We start from the raw sequence: 16,717 nt of genomic DNA, 5'->3' as shown, positions 1-16,717 counted from the left end.
GAGTAAAAAAGCTGGCGTAAAACTCAACATTCAAAAAACTAAGATCATGGCATCCAGTCCTATCACTTCATGGCAAAAAGAAGGGGGGAAAGTGGAAACAGTGACAGATTTTATTTTCTTAGGCTCCAAAATCACTATGGACTGACTGCAGCCATGAAATTAAAAGACACTTGCTCCTTGGAAGAAAAGCTATGACAAACCTAGACAGCATATTAAATAGCAGAGACATCACTTTGCCAACAAAAAGTACATGTTGTCAAGGCTGTGGTTTTTCCAGTAGTCATGTACGGATGTGAGAATTGGACCATAAAGAACGCTGAGCATCAAAAAATTGATGCTTTCCAACTGTGGTGCTGAGGAAGACTCTTGAGAGTAGCCCCCTGGACAGCAAGATCAAACCAATCAATCCTAAAGGAAATCAACCCTTAATATGAATTGGAAACACTGCTGCTGAAGCTGAAGCTTCAATACTTTGACCACCTGATGTGAAGAGCCAACTCACTGAAAAAGACCCTGATGCTGGGAAAAACTGAAGGCAAAAGGAGAAGGGGGAGGCAGAGGATGAGATAGTTAGACAGAATCACCAACTCAATGGACATGAACTTCAACAAACTCTGGAGACAGTGAAGGACAGAAAAGCTTGGTGTGCTGCAGTTCATGGGGTCACAAGAAGTTGGACATGACTTGGCGACTGAATAACATTAGGGGGTGACAGAATTTAGTAACTAATTTGATTATGTAGGTGAAGGAGAGAAAGACTGTGAAGATGGGTGAAACTTCCATTTGTCTAATTGTGCCAATAACAACTAAGCAGAAAAATGATAACATGAATAGAGACCAGTAAATACAAGATTTTATCCTAATGGCAAGGACAGTTATGTACAAAGATTAATCTTATTAGAAAGGACTGAGATCAGAGGCATAGAAAACAATTAGGAGATTACTGCAATGAAAGTGTGACGAGGAAAGACCCTGGATTAGCATTACGGAATGTTAGCTTCCAAAAGGGGCTTACGACAATCCTGTTAAAACCTCCTCATGAAAATGAAGAAGCTAGGCTAGCAGCCAGAAGCAGATCTCAGATGAAACCTTCCAAGCACAACATTCTCCAAAACAGAATGGCAATAGCAAGACTGGCAAAAAGAAGGAATACTTGTGATAGTCATGTTAGAAGAGGAATTGGCAGGACCAAATGAACAAATAATGAAAATTAAGAAGTCTGGATCCAGGATAAGTCTGGGTTTCTGAGCTTGGTTGATGCAGAGGATGATACCATTAAGGAGACTCGGGTCACATCTCTGAAGATTCTTCAGCTTGTAAATCTTTCTTTTAGCTAGAAAGAAAAACTCTAATCAAAAATAAAATATCTGAGAAGTCCAAAAGGGAGATGCCCTAAAGATGTTTACAGGCTTATTGTGGTGATCATTTCACAATATATACAAATATTGAATCATTACAGTGTTTTACACCTGGAACTAATACTTCTTGTCAATATACCTCAGTTAAAAAAAAAAATTTACTGAGGGAGTTTCAGATTTAAAGGACTTGAGCCCACAGATGTGATACTGGATTGGAGGAAGCAGCACATAATTTTTTTGGCACCTCAAAAACAAACTGAGGCAACATGGGAATAAGGAAAGGAGAAAAAGAGAGCAGGAAGAAGAAAGAACAATTTCTGAACTTCTGTCTCACATCCCTTAAGAAAAAAAACAATTCTATGAATTCATCCTTTTTCTTTGCCAAACTTTAAGAACATAATTCAAATTAATGAAATCACCAGAAACATAGTACTCTTTCTCAAGACTGTTTTGGCTATTCAAGGTCTTTTGTTTCTACACAAACTTTTAAATTTTTTGTTCCAGTTCTGTGAAAAATGTTATTGGTAATTTGATAGGGATGGCATACAATCAGTAGACTGCCTTGGGCAGTATGGTGATTTTAACAATATTGATTCTTCCCACCCAAGAACATGGTTTATCTTTCCACATGCATCATCTTTTTTGTGTGTCTGACAGATTTTGGAGTACAGATCTTCTTGCCCCCTTAGGTAGGTTTATTCCTAGGTATTTATTCTTTTTGTTGTGATGGTAAATGGAATTGTTTCCTTAAGTTATCTTTCCGGTATTTTGATAATAGTGTACAGAAATGCAAAAGATTTCTGGGTACTTATTTTGAATCTAGCAACTTTACTGAACTCACTGATGAGCTCTAGCAGTTTTCTAGAGGCATCTTTAGGACTTTCTATGTATACTATCATGTCATCTGCAAACAGTCACAGTTTTACTTCTTCCTTTCCAATTTGGATTCCTTTTATTTCTTTTTCTTCTCTGATTGCTATGGCTAGGACTTCCAAAACTATGCTGAATAAACATGGTGAGAGTGGGCATTCTCGTCTTATTCCTGATCTTAGAGGAGTGCTTTCAGCTTTTCACCACTGAGTATGATGTTAGCTGTGGGCTTGTCAATAATTGTTTTCTTTGAGAAGAATGCTGCCATAAATCAATATCTCTTTCCCTCAATATGTGATGATTTGGCTTAGCAATTTAAGAGGCTTCCACACCTCATAGAAAAAGAAAAACAAAACAATATGGAATAAAAACTTGGAAAACAAAACTAAAGAAGTATCATTTAGTTTTACACTGGTAATTCTGAATTACTCAATATCACTCTATATTCACTCCGCCTAGCAGTACTTAGTCCTTATTTGGAAACTCTTTACAAAATAAATGATAGTGATACTCTATCATATAGCTACAACAATTATCAACACATGGCCAGTCTTATTCCTACTACCTCCACATTTCTTGATTATTTTGAAACAAAACCCAGACATCATATCATTTGACTTGCCATAACAATTCAACACTATAGCATTTTTAATTATCAGGATTTTTAAATTAACAATATTCCTTAAAAAATAATTCTAAAATATTAAAAGTCTTGTACCTCAGGGTTAACCGACTCAGTTGACATGAATTTGAATGAACTCCAGGAGATACTGGAGGGCAGAGGAGCCTGGAGTGCTGCAGTCCATGGGGTTGCAAAGAATTGGACCAGACTTATCAAATGAACAATCACCACCACCACCACAGGGTACTGTTATTATTTTGTATTATTAACAAATAATGTCAAATAATACCAGCACCTTCTTTATGTTTCATCTGTCATATATTTCATCTACTCATTCTCTAAACATCACCAAAGTACAGTAAAAGTCTATCTTATTCAAGCCAAGTATTCCCTTGCAACATGGAAATCTATTTTATAACCTCCATTCTTTAGAAAGACTACTTTTATTTAATCTTTCTTAAAACTTATTTATTAATTAATATACTTCTCTTTCTCTAAACAATGTTCCTTTTATACTATTTGTTTCATTCAGAATTCTAATTCAGATAAACATTTACTATTTTAAAAGCTCTAAAATAATAAAATTTCAGAAAGTCTTATTTATGGCAAATTCTTACTGCTCAGAAGTGATTTTAATTAAAACAAACATATCTGCAGTAACACTTTATGATTCAGGTATCAAAAATAGGGGCTTCTTTAGTGGTCTGGTGGTTAAGAATCCACCTGCCAATGCAGGGGACATGGGTTCAATTCCTGGTCCAGGAAGATTCCACACATTATGAGGTTGACTAAGCCCATGCACCACAACTATTTAGCCTGAGTGCCCCAGAGTCCACGCTCTGCAACGAGAAACCACCACAATGAGAAGCCAAGGCACCACAACTAGAGAGTAGCGCCCACTCACCGCAACTAGAGAAAGCCCACTCCCAGCAATGAAGGCCCAGCGCAGACAAAAATAAAAAAATATCTTTTTAAAGTGTTAAGTTTAAAAGATGACGCTGTGAAAGTGCTGCACTCAATATGCCAGCAAACTTGGAAAACTCAGCAGTGGCCACAGGACTGGAAAAGGTCAGTTTTCATTCCAATCCCAAAGAAAGGCAATGCCAAAGAATGCTCAAACTACCACACAATTGCACTCATCTTACATGCCAGCAAAGTAACGCTCAAAGTTCTCCAAGCCAGGCTTCAACAGTACGTGAACCGTGAACTTCCAGATGTTCAAGCTGGATTTAGAAAGGGTAGAGGAACCAGAGATCAAATTGCCAACATCCATTGGATCATCGAAAAAGCAAGAGTTCCAGAAAAACATCTACTTCTGCTCTATTGACTAAGCTAAAGCCTTTGACTGTGTGGATCACGACAAACAGTAGAAAATTCTTAAAGAGATGGGAATACCAGACCACCTGACCTGCCTCTTGAGAAACCTGTATGCAGGTCAGAAAGCAACGGTTAGAACTGGACATGGAACAACAGACTGGTTCCAAATCGGGAAAGGAGTACATCAAGGCTGTATATTATCACCCTGCTTATTTAACTTATATACGGAGTACATCATGAGAAACATTGGGCTGGATGAAGCACAAGCTGGAATCAACACTGCCAGGAAAAATATCAATAACCTTAGATATGAAGATGATACCACCCTTATGGCAGAAAAGTGAAGAAGAACTAAAGAGCCTCTTGATGAAAGTGAAAGAGGAGAGTGAAAAAGTTGGCTTAAAGCTCAACATTCAGAAAACGACGATCATGGCATCCAGTCCGATCACTTCATGGCAAATAGACGGGGAAACAGTGGAAACAGTGGCTGACTTCATTTTTGGGGGCTCCGAAATCACTGCAGATGGTGATTGCAGCCATGAAATTAAAAGATGCTTGCTCCTTGGAAGAAAAGTTATGACCAACCTAGACAGCATATTAAAAAGCAGAGACATTACTTTGCCAACAAAGGTCCATCTAGTCAAGGCTATGATTTTTCCAGTAGTCAGTTATGGATGTGAGAGTTGGACTATAAAGAAAGCTGAGCACCGAAGAATTGATGCTTTTGAACTGTGGTGTTGGAGAAGACTCTTGAGAGTCCTTGGACTGCAAGGAGATCCAACCAGTCCATTCTGAAGGAGATTAGTCCTGGGTGTTCATTGGAAGGACTGATGTTGAAGCTGAAACTGCAATACTTTGGCCACCTGATGCAAAGAGCTGGCTCATTTGAAAAGACCTTGATGCTGGGAGAGATTGAGGGCAGGAGGAGAAGGGGACGACAGAGGATGAGATAGTTGGATGACATCACCGACTCAATGGACATGAGTTCAGGTAAACTCCGAGAGCTGGTGCTGGATGGGAAGGCCTGGAGTGCTGTGGTTCATGGGGTCACAAAAAGTCAGATACGACTGAGCGACTGAACTAAATCATTAGCAGATATTTAGTGTAAACCAATTACCTTATATAAACTATCATCTTCCTTTGAGAACTCATGATCTCAAGTTAGACTTACCTGCTACAGAAGGTAAAGTAACATGGAATGTCAGACTTTCCTTCAGAAATGCTTTACCAAGCATGTGCTATATGCCAGGCTTTGTGCTCTAAGAACAGAAGAAAAAACAAGATGATTCTTTCCCTTGTGAACCTTTACAGTGAGAAACACAAAAGCAAGGCATACAATCTGATAAGCACTATAACAGACGAATGTGCAAAGTACATCAGATAAAGAATGTTAAGGGTTTGGTTCTGGTGCAGGGAGTAGATAAAGAGGGATATTAGGTAAATAATTTTCAAAGGGAACATTCCAAGCTGACCTTGAAATATAAGCAGGATTTCATTAAACAAAGAGGGGTCAGAGCCTTATGGACACCAGAAATGTATGAACAAAGTTTGAAGAGTAAAATCCACATTATACTCAAGAAATCATCAGAAGACAGGTATAGCTAGAACCCAAAAGATGAAGTAATACATAAAAAGAGCAAAGAAGATGGAATTAGCATAGTCTTGTATGATATGCTAAAAAGACAGCATTTTTCCTGTATAATATGGGAAGCCATCAGAGGTTTTCAAGCAAGAGAAACATATGATCAAAAAAAAAAAAAAAGAAACATGATCAAGCAAGTATTCTCAATAAGACAGAATGTAAAATGAATCACAGGATTTAAGCCAGAGGTAGAGAGAACATTGTAAAAGTTGTAGGAAGGATTGATGAAGATCAAAATTAGAATAAATATGGTAAGAATGGAAGGAATCCATTCAAGAGGCCATCCAGATATAGTCTTATCTACTGTGGCCAAATATATATAGAAACATTGTACTTAAAGAAGTATTTGGTGAATAAATGCATATGCACATATGTGTACATGTAAACAAGAGACTGCAAGGCAGAGAGACAGCTGAAGACTGAGGTTTCTGGTCAGTGTGTTGGCTCAGTGAAAGCAAGGCTAGGTACACCATACCTTCTACTCCCACTGTTTCACACAAAGAACAGTACTGACAATGAGCCAGTGAGCAAGTAAAGAAAAATTCATTTTGGAGTGTAGATTTTAGGGTGACTACTAGATAGCCAGGAGAAGATGAACAAAAGGAAGTAAAGGGCAATTTAGAAAACTTCATTACACAGGCAGCTGTTAAAATCACAAAGAGAAAGAATACAGAAGAAGAGAGCTGAAAGGTGGTGGCTTGGGATCTTTCACATCCTGGTGGTGGTGTTCAGTCGCTCAGTCACGTCCAGCTCTTTGCCTCCCCACGGACTGCAGTACACCAGGCTTCCCTGTCCTTTACCATCTCCCGGAGATTGCTCAAACTCATGGCCATTGCGTTGGTGATGCCATCCAACCATCTCATCCTCCTTTTGCCTTCAATCTCTCCCAGCATCAAGGTCTTTTCCAATTAGTCGGCTCTTCACATCAGGTGGCCAAAGTACTGGAACTTCAACTTCAGCCTGGCACCTACCTAATGTTAACATGCATATTGTTTACCGGAGTAAACTGACAATGCTCATGGGTGGAGGCAAAAGGACTCATGGGCTTTCACTGACCCAAATTTCACCAGTGGCCAAAGAACTTAAGATGATTAATAATGGGACTCATAACCTATTCACAGTAGCAAAGCCACAGGGGTTGGAAAGCCCTTCTCTACTGAATGTCACCCTTCAACTGGTTGTAGGAAACATCAGGATCCTTGATAACAGGCAAATCTAGATGCGAGACACTACCAGAAAATTGGTCTGCCTTCTAAAAAATAAACTGAAAAGGACTCATAAAAAAGGTCGGAGAATCAGTCTACTCAAGACATGTAACAACAAATTATGCATGAAAACCTTGGCTAGATTGTGGTTCACATTAAAAACAGCTACAAGAATGTATTTTCAGGACACCTGGGAAATTTTAAACATAGACTAGATATTATATATTATTTTACTGTGGTAAATTTTCTTTTTTAATTACTTGTTTTAAATACAGGACAATGGCATCATGGTTATGCAGGAGAATATCTTTATTCTTAGGAGATATAGAAGTATTTGGGGGTAGCATGTCATGACAGTGGCAACTTAATTTCAAGTGGTTCTGTGACAACAAAAAATAATTTACGTATATAAAAAGAGTAAGAGAGAAAAAACATACAAAAATGATAACAACAGCTAAACCTAGATGGAGCTTATATGGGTATTAATTGTTCTAGAGTTTGAACTTTGAACGTCTCTGATTTTATAAAACCTTTTTTTTTTAAACACTATTTATTGCTAAGTCTAAAATACTCAAACACCACAGCACAGTGACTGCCAAATCTAAACTGGAGTTGGTAGGGTTTTTTAAAGTTCCTCTTTAAGGGAGCATTTCAGCTCTATGGAGAGGTGTGATACATAACAAGATGGAGTATCTGGCTGGAGACCAACTTGTCTATGAGTCGAAACCAAGTGGACCCATATGGATAGCTTTTATAAAACCATAAATGGTAAAACCGAAGAAACCAGGCACAGACTGCTCTGTGGCATAATTAAACCGGACTCACTGCACTCATGGGGTTACTGCAAATTCTGACTAAACCTAAAGAATTTTCAAATAATATAATTATTCCCTTATTTATTTATGTACAAAACTTTTCTTAATTAAAAAAAAAAAAAAAGAGGGAAGCAACTAATAAACAGTAGTTTGAGAAGTAAAAGAAAAATAGTGAGTTGCATATAGAAGCCAAAGAACGGTATCAAAGAGTAAATGGCAAAAGCATCAGATGCAGAAGGGAAGCCAGACCAGAAAGAGTGGAGAGGAGGCGGTCATACCAACAGTCGCTGATGTGCCGAAAGAGCGTGATTAGCAGAGCAAAGATTTTGTTCAAACTTCTCTCAAAGGAAAACAAATAAACCATACAAACTCTATTTTGTTATTACACTTACTTAAAATTGACTCACAGTCTCCCCCCTCTTTTGGAGATGGAGGAAAAATATCTTACTCATTTTTGTATATTTTTTAGGAGCTAACAAAGTACCTCACAAATAGCAGAAATTAAACATTTGTTGCACTGAAATAAACTTGTTTATTAGCCTTGATCAACTTAAGAAATATTTTTAGCATAACAGAAAATCTGGAAAATCTTTTAAAATGGTCACTATAAAATTCTTGAAATCTCACTGTATGTTTGAAATTTCTCATAATAAAATATTGCCAAAAGTAAAAAAAAAAAAAAATACTGTATATCCTAAAGATAAAAAGAAAATATTTTCCGGGGAATAAAATTCAAATGACAGTAAGACTCAAACACTGATACTTATTGGAAATGCATGCATATTTAAAATTTCACCAGAAAGCAACAATCTCCTAGGAGAGAAGAAAAATATCAGTATGTCGTCATCCTCTAGTCTAGCACCATCAGAACAGACAGAACTAGATCATCAGCCAGCTTCTTTAGTTACACTTTTAGATGTCAGTCTTCAGAAAGTTATATCAAATTTTAAGTATCAATGAAAAATATTCAAAAGAGAAACTAGCAAAATATCAAAATCAACATTTAAAACTTAAATACATACACGTTTTTCACCATATTACTGCAAGTTCAGCCAAATCTAGACCACTGAGGAATCCTCTTTTGATAAGATTTAAGTTTTTGCATGTTTCTCCTGGCTGATCTTAAGTACCATGATAATAGAGAATATGATATAGAGTAAGAAACATATACTGTGGGGTCTTCCTCCAGGGCTCCTGGATCACAGCTCCTAAAATACTTGTATTTTCCTAAGCAATTAGAGCATAGGAGCATCTTTTATTATTCATTTTTTAACTCATGGAATATCTCCAGAAGGATAAAAATAAAAGAAGCTCTTCAGTTATTCATAACAAACCCCTTTCAACCACATCTGAGTTTATGTTATAAAGGTGATTTTTGGAAAGTCCCTAGATAGCCCCTGGATGGGGACCGGCTGCAAGGGGAACAAACCAGGTGATTAGAACTTTCAGTGTCCCCTACTGCTACCCCAACCCAAATGGGACCTGGGGATTTAATTATCCACAAATGGTCAGCAATTTCATCTACAATGTCTACATAATGAAGCCTCCATAAAAACCCCTAAAGTACAGAGTTCAGAGAGCTTCTGGGTTAGTGAATAAGAACCCATCCACTTGCTGGGGAGGGGCAGGTGGTTAGCACATCCCAAAATTCCATGGGAACATAAGCTCCTGTGCTTGGGACACAGACCTAACCCTATATACTCTTCATCTGGCTGCTCACTTGTACCCTTTAATATACCCTTTGTGATAAACAAGTAACCCAGCAAGTAACCTGTGTTCCTGAGTTCTCTGAGCCATTCCAGTGCATGACTGAACCTGAGGAGGGGGTCGTGGGAACCTCCAGTGGGTAGCTGAGTGAGAGGCTGCGGGCAACTTGGGGACCCATCAGTTGCCATCGGCATCTGAAGAGGGGCAGTCTAGTGGGACTAAGCCCTTAATCTTGGGTCTGTGTCAACTCTGAATAGTTAGTGTCGAAACTGAGTTAAACCGTAGGATTCCCAGCTGGTATCTGAGAACTGGTCAGTATGGGAAAAAAACCTATACATCTCTGGTGTCAGAAGTATTCTGGGAAGCATTCAGTGTAAGCAGAATTATGAATAGAGAGAAAAACAGCGTTCTTCCTTTCAGAGAGTCTATTCCTAACATAGTATCTTTGCTAGAATTCAAACCATTTGAACCATTATAATCCACAATCTCTGAAATATGGAAAAAGTGAATTCCTTTAAAGGACTTTACTTGAAACTTAAATCAACATGACATATATCATGAAGTAAAAAGTCAGCTATTAGTTATTAAGAATTAATTTCCTTTTAGTTTCCATATAGGTTGACCTGGATTAGTTTGTATAAAAACTCAGGTAAACCTAATAATCCATGTCAGATGATCCATTTCACAGGAATGTCAACCTAAGATCAAATTCTAGTCACTGAAAACCTAAAAAACTGAAAAACAAGAGGTTAGAAAAAGGAAGCTGTTGCCCAGCCAAGAACAAAAATATCAATAATAATGAGCCAATTAGCTTGTAATTTATGAGGGGGAAGAAAGCATATTTATTGTGTCATTAAATCATCTTTAAAATATAAAAAGTTATGCTGTCTACTATCCCAACACATTTATAGTAAGAATAATAAAAAATAGCTATATTTCTATAGTACTCAGTATGAGGTAGGCATCATTCTCAACTACATTAACTCTTTTAATCCTCATTAACAAGCTAAGGAGCTAGTACTATACTCTCTCCATTGTTACAAATGAGGACACTGAAAGCAGAGAGGTTAGATCATTCTAGATGACACAGCTAGTTAAGGAGCAGATCCAAGATTCACCTGAGTCAGTGCTTCTGGTCACTACAGCTTCATTTCTTCTCTCCTTCCTACTGGCGAAAAGGAACAGAATGTGTCAAGGCTCAGAGGCAAAAGAGGACAATGCATGTGAACCTTAGTAAAGCTGGTTTAGAATGGGGAAAGCAAGATAGAGCTGAAGGAAAACGAGGCAGGGCCAGTTCAAACAGAACAGGTGAGCCAAACTGGACTGCATCCCAAGAAGAAAAGGATTTTAAGCAAACTGTGCTTTTGTGAATAGGTAGGAGGTGAGGAAAGAACAGGGAGAATAACATTAAAAGGTCTCTGCTATGGTGACCTAAATGGGTAGGAAATCCAAAAATGGGAGAGAGATGTGTATGTATAGCTGATTCACTTTGCTGCACAGCAGAAACACAACACTGCAAAGCAACTGTACTCCAATAAAAATTAATTAAATAAACAAAAAACCTCTGCAGTAATTTAAGAGATGACTACAGTCTAAATTAGGATGGTGGCAGAGGAAACAAAAGTAGATGGATCTGAAAGATAATTAGGAAATAGTATCAACACGCAGAGGAACCAGAGATCAAATTGCCAACATCACTGCATCACAGGAAAAGCAAGAGAATTCCAGAAAAACATCTACTTTTGCTTTATTGACTATGTCAAAGCCTTTGACTGTATGGATCACAACAAACTGAAAAATTCTTAAAGAGATGGGAATACCAGACCGCCTGACCTGCCTCCTGAGAAATCTGTATGCAGGTCAAGAAGCAACAGTCAGAACTGAACATGGAACAAAAGATTGGTCCCAAATATGAAAAGGAGTATATCAAGGCTGTATATTGTCACCCTGCTTATTTAACTTATATGCGAAGTACATCATGCGAAATGCTGGGCTGGATGAAACACAAATTGGAATAAAGATTGCTGGGAGCAATATCAATAATCTCAGATATGCAGATGACACCACCGTTATGGCAGAAAGCAGAGAGGAACTTAGAGAGCCTCGTGATAAAAGTCAAAGAGGAGAGTGAAAAAGCTGGCTCAAAATTCAACATTCAAAAAAGGAAGATCACGGCATCTGGTCCCATCACTTCATGGCAAACAGATGGGGAAACAATGGAAACACTGACAGACTTTCTTTTCTTGGGTTCCAAAATCACTGATGGTGACTGCAGCCATGAATTTAAAAGACTCTTGCTCCTTGGAAGAAAAGCTATGACCAACCTAGACAGCATATTAAAAAGCAGAAACATTACTTTGCCAACAAAGCTCTGTCTAGTCAAAGCTATGGTTTTTCCAGTAGTCATATATGAATGTGAGAGTTGGACCATAAAGAAAGCTGAGCGCCGAAGAACTGTTGTTTTTGAACTGTGATGTTAGAGAAGACTCTTGAGAGTCTCTTGGACTGCAAGGAGATCAAACCAATCGATCCTAAAGGAAGCCGGTCCTAAATTTTCATTGGAAGGACTGATGCTGAAGCTGAAGCTCCAATCCTTTGGCCACCTGACGCAAAGAACTGCGTCATTCGAAAAGATCCTGATGCTGGGAAAGACTGAAGGCAGGAGAAGGGAACGACAGAGATGGTTGGATGGCATCACCAACTTGATGAACATGAGTTTAAGCAAGCTCTGGGAGTTGGTGATGGACAGAGAGGCCTGGTATGCTACAGTACATGGGGTTGCAAAGGGCCTGACATGACTGAGCAATTGAACTGAATTGATCAACAGAACATGTCGTTAGAAACGAGGAAGTAACAGTAAGAATGAGGGTCAGTTTTTTACTTGGTCAACTGGGTGCCATACACTGAGTCAAAAAGAACAGACAAAAGCTTTTGTAAGTTGAAGTTGAGAGGACTGTGGTTCTGTGTAAATGAAGATGTCCAAAAGGCATCTGGATAAACCTATTGCTTAGAAGGAAGACATGGGCTAGGACAGAGTGTGAAAATAGATAGAAATTAAAATTATGAGAATAGCAAAGAGAAGAGAACCCTGAAGAACATTATTTAAGGAGAAGGACCCCACAGTATTAACAGTCTACATTATATGGTGCTTAACACGACTGGTGGTGACGGTGCAGTTGCTATGTCATGTCCAATTCTTGTGACCCCATGCACTGTAGCCTGCCAGTTTCCTCTGTCCATGGGATTTTCCAGGCAAGATTACTGGAGACGGTCACCGTTTCCTTCTCCAGGGGATCTTCCCTATCCAAGGAATGAACCTAGGTCTCCTTCATTGCAGGTGGTCTCCAGCATCGTAGGCAGATTCTTTACCAACTAAGCCACCAGGGAAACCCACGGCTGAGTGGTTTCTAATTATGTTACCATACTCTGGTCTTCCCAAATAAACACTAACTTCACTGAAAGCAAGGACACCATTGCAACTCCACAAATTTTAGCATGTTAAAGGCAATTTCTGGGGTACTTAACCACTGAGATATGGGAAAAGGCTAAATAGAATACACTTGACTTTAGGAAAGTCCTTTATTTTGGATTCCTTTGATCTTCCATTTTTCCTCCATGCTTTTAATCCCTCCGCACTTGCTGTACTGATCACTGGAACTCAGCAGACAAAGACGTCCTTGGCAATTGATGACATGAGGTTTACACAATGCTTCTGTGATCTATTCTCTCATCTTCAACAAACAACAAGCAAACTCAGTGGAAATTACTTCAAGAGAAAAATGGAGTAGTTCTTGTTTAAGGTAATAGACAGAATTTGTTCTATTTCATTTTACTACAACAGGGGAAATTTTTTACATTTTTATATTATACTGTCAAATCACAAAATACTTGTTCTTTTTGGCCCTCAGTCTTTTCTACATTGACTGACCTTCCTGATCTCTCTTTGCCTTAGTCTTCGATCCATCAGACAAGGTCAAGCTTTCCAGAAATTTTATGAACTAGTTCTATCCTGAGGTCAAAGCTTTCTTCTCTGCCTTCAACAAGCACATTGCTATACTATACACCTGACATGCATTATATACCACTCTGTAAAGTTACTTTTTCACAGTATGTGATTTAAAGAGCTTAAGGTATGGAATTATACACCTATTATATCAAATCAGACAGCAGAGAAGTTACACATACTCTCATATTACCAGTTTTTACACCTGTTAACTGAAAATAATAACACTGCACAATTTTCAAGATAAATGAGATCATATATGTAAAATGTCTAGCACAGTGTCCACTACCCACTTCTTCTACCCAAGAAGTCCATAAACAGGTATTTCAGTTGGAATGCTTAAAAGAAATATAGGAATATGAGCTTCTGAGAAATGCATATCAGCAAAAATGGAACATGAAATTTGAAATTAACCTTTCCTAAATGGGTAATAAGTATCCTGAGAGGAGGTAGCATTATTATTTGTATCTTTGTAGCCATCATGATACCTTGCAACTGTCAAGTATCTAATTGATTGAATATATTAGAGGACTAATGCTATTGGTTTTCTGCCTTTTCTAATAAGATAGAGGTTTACAGTAAGAGTCTAAAAATTAAGGTTTTCATTCAACAAATAGTTATGCCAATTGTAGTGCATACTGGACACTACAAGGGTTGTAATAATATACTGAGATAATCTTTGCCCTAAAGAAGTTCACAAGAGAGTAAAGGAACTTATTTATAGTTACAAAAAATAAGGTATAATATGAAAAACTGCCTTAATTCCCTCATTTAAAATATTTTTACAACCGTCAATTTAATCCTATCTTTCTCAAAGAAATTTAGGTGAGGGAAAAGGACTGTGGGGAGAGAGAATGAATCCTCCTGTGGCCTGATATAAGCAATACTTTACATCTTCTATACTACTGATTAGGATAATCTATTGCAATTATCATAGCTCATGAAGAAAAACTGATGGCTTCCCCAATAAGATCAGGAACAAGACAAGAATATCTGCTCTCACCATTCCTATTCAAAATCATACTGGAAGTCCTAGCCAATGCAATAAAATGTGGAAGGAAATAAAAATTGCAGAGATTAAGGAAGAAATAAAAGTGTATCTGTATAACTGTCCGTGGAGAAAATCCCAACAACAACAAGCAAACCCCTGGAACAAATAAACAATTATAGCAAGGCTGCAGGATGAAGGTTAATATGCAAAAGCCAATACTTTCTTATACACCAGCAATGAAAAGTTGGAACTGGAAATTAAAAACACAATATAACATTTACAACAGCAGCTCCAAAAACGAATTACCTAGTTATGACTCTAACAAAACATGTACAGGGTCTATACAAGGAAAACTATAAAACTGAAGAAGGAAATCAAAAAAGATCTGAGAGAGATATTCCATGTATATACCAAAGGCAGCCTAAAATTGTCAAGATGTCAATTCTTCTCAATTTGATCTACAGATTCAACATAATCCCAATCGAAATCCCAGCCAGTTTTTTTGGGGACACTGACAAACTCAAGTTGATATGGTATAATGGAGACAGTTTCTTACAAAAGTAAACATACTCTTTTCGTATGATAAAGCAATAGCACTCCATGGCATTCACCAAAATGAATTGAAAACTTATGTCCCCATAAAAATCTGCACATGAATGTTTATAGCAACTTTATTCATAACTGCCAAAACTTGGAAGCAACCATGATATGTTTCAGCAGGTGAATGGATAGATTAACTGTGGTATACCCAGCTAATGCAGTGTTATTCAGCACTGAGAAGAAATGAGCTATCAAACCATGAAAAGGCATAGAGAAGCTTAAATGCTTACTACTAAGTGAAAGAAGCAAAACTGAAAAGACTACAAACTACATGATTACAACTATGATGTTCTGAAAAGAGGAAGCTATATTGACAAAAAAATATCTGTGCTTGCTGGGGGCTCAAAGGAAGGAAGGCAAGGGTGAATGGATGGACCACAAGTGAGAGAGGACGGAAGGGGGCAGGGCACAGCCATTAAAAGAATGTCACAGCCATACAGGGATACGACAAATACTGGTCAGAACCAACCAGGCCCAAGATGGAGGAAGATTCTACTTCCAGTCTGCCTGGAGCCTCACGATACACCTTGCTATACACCCACAGGCGCCATGGCAGTCCAGGCACTGACCATGACAGGTCAAAACGTAGGCAGTGGCTGATTCCCAGAAATCCCCAGTCCCTATCCAAGATAGATAGAATATTCTTCCCACTTTTTCCCACAGAAATAAACTGCCCCACAGTGAGGGGCCACTCTTGCCTTCTGAGACATCCACACTGTGCCTATGGAATATGTATCTAAATAAACTTGGGTTCACTTCACTATGGCTTGAATTCTTTCCTGTGCAAAGCCAAGGACTCTCACTAGTCTGCCCATTCCAGAGACTTGCCCAAGACTTGTGACATGCCCATCCTCTTGTGCCCCATTCTCCTATAACACAGCGTATGTTTAGAGCAGTAAAATTACTCTGCATGATACTGTAATGGCGGATACATGTCATATATTTGTCAAACCTATAGAATATACAACACAAAGAGTGAACTTTAAGGTAAAACTATGGATTTTAGTTAATAATAATGTAACAGTGCTGGATCAATTGCAGCAAACATACTCCTAAAGCAAGATGTTAGTCATAGGGAGATGGGGGTGGGGAGAAAGAGGCTGACGTGGTAAGGGGGCATATGAGAACTCTCTTTACTTTCCACTCAATCTTTCTGTAAAACTAAAACAGCTCTAAAAAATCAATTATCTCTGAGAAACTACTTTTGTAACCATTTCATCACATCCTTCTCACAGAAGTTGTGGGGATGAGGACCTGGGGAAGAGTCTTTCTGTGCCTTGATATGAGCAGTTTACTTTATATCTTCTGTGTTAGTGACTAGAAAATCTATTGAGATACTCGACTGATAACAAAATACACCACAGAAAGATTAAACAAATAGAAGGCTGCATAATTCAACAGCAGTGAAAACAGCGGACTAGCCTAAAAATGAAGTATGAAAGGGCCTTCAAGAAATTACTTCCAATCTATTGTTGGTAAATACAAAATATCCTCCAAATTGCCACTGACGAGAACCAAAGAAAGGAGAAAGGGTTTATGTGGTAAAATTGCAGCTAACCTCAATAAACAGCCTGAAACCCCTCTAGT

The 16,717-nt window shown here is 38.1% G+C and overlaps 1 protein-coding gene across 2 annotated transcripts in view; it reads right to left on the bottom strand.

The window, feature by feature from the left end:
• CDK19 (cyclin dependent kinase 19) overlaps positions 1–16,717 on the bottom strand; it is a 169,231-nt gene that overhangs the window by 115,102 nt on the left and 37,412 nt on the right. The window lies entirely within an intron of this gene.

Source organism: Capra hircus, chromosome 9, assembly GCF_001704415.2.
Source record: "Capra hircus breed San Clemente chromosome 9, ASM170441v1, whole genome shotgun sequence".
In the NCBI taxonomy this organism is placed as follows: domain Eukaryota; kingdom Metazoa; phylum Chordata; class Mammalia; order Artiodactyla; family Bovidae; genus Capra; species Capra hircus.
Note: the sequence above shows the minus strand (reverse complement) of the source record. Positions and strands in the feature narration are given on the sequence as shown.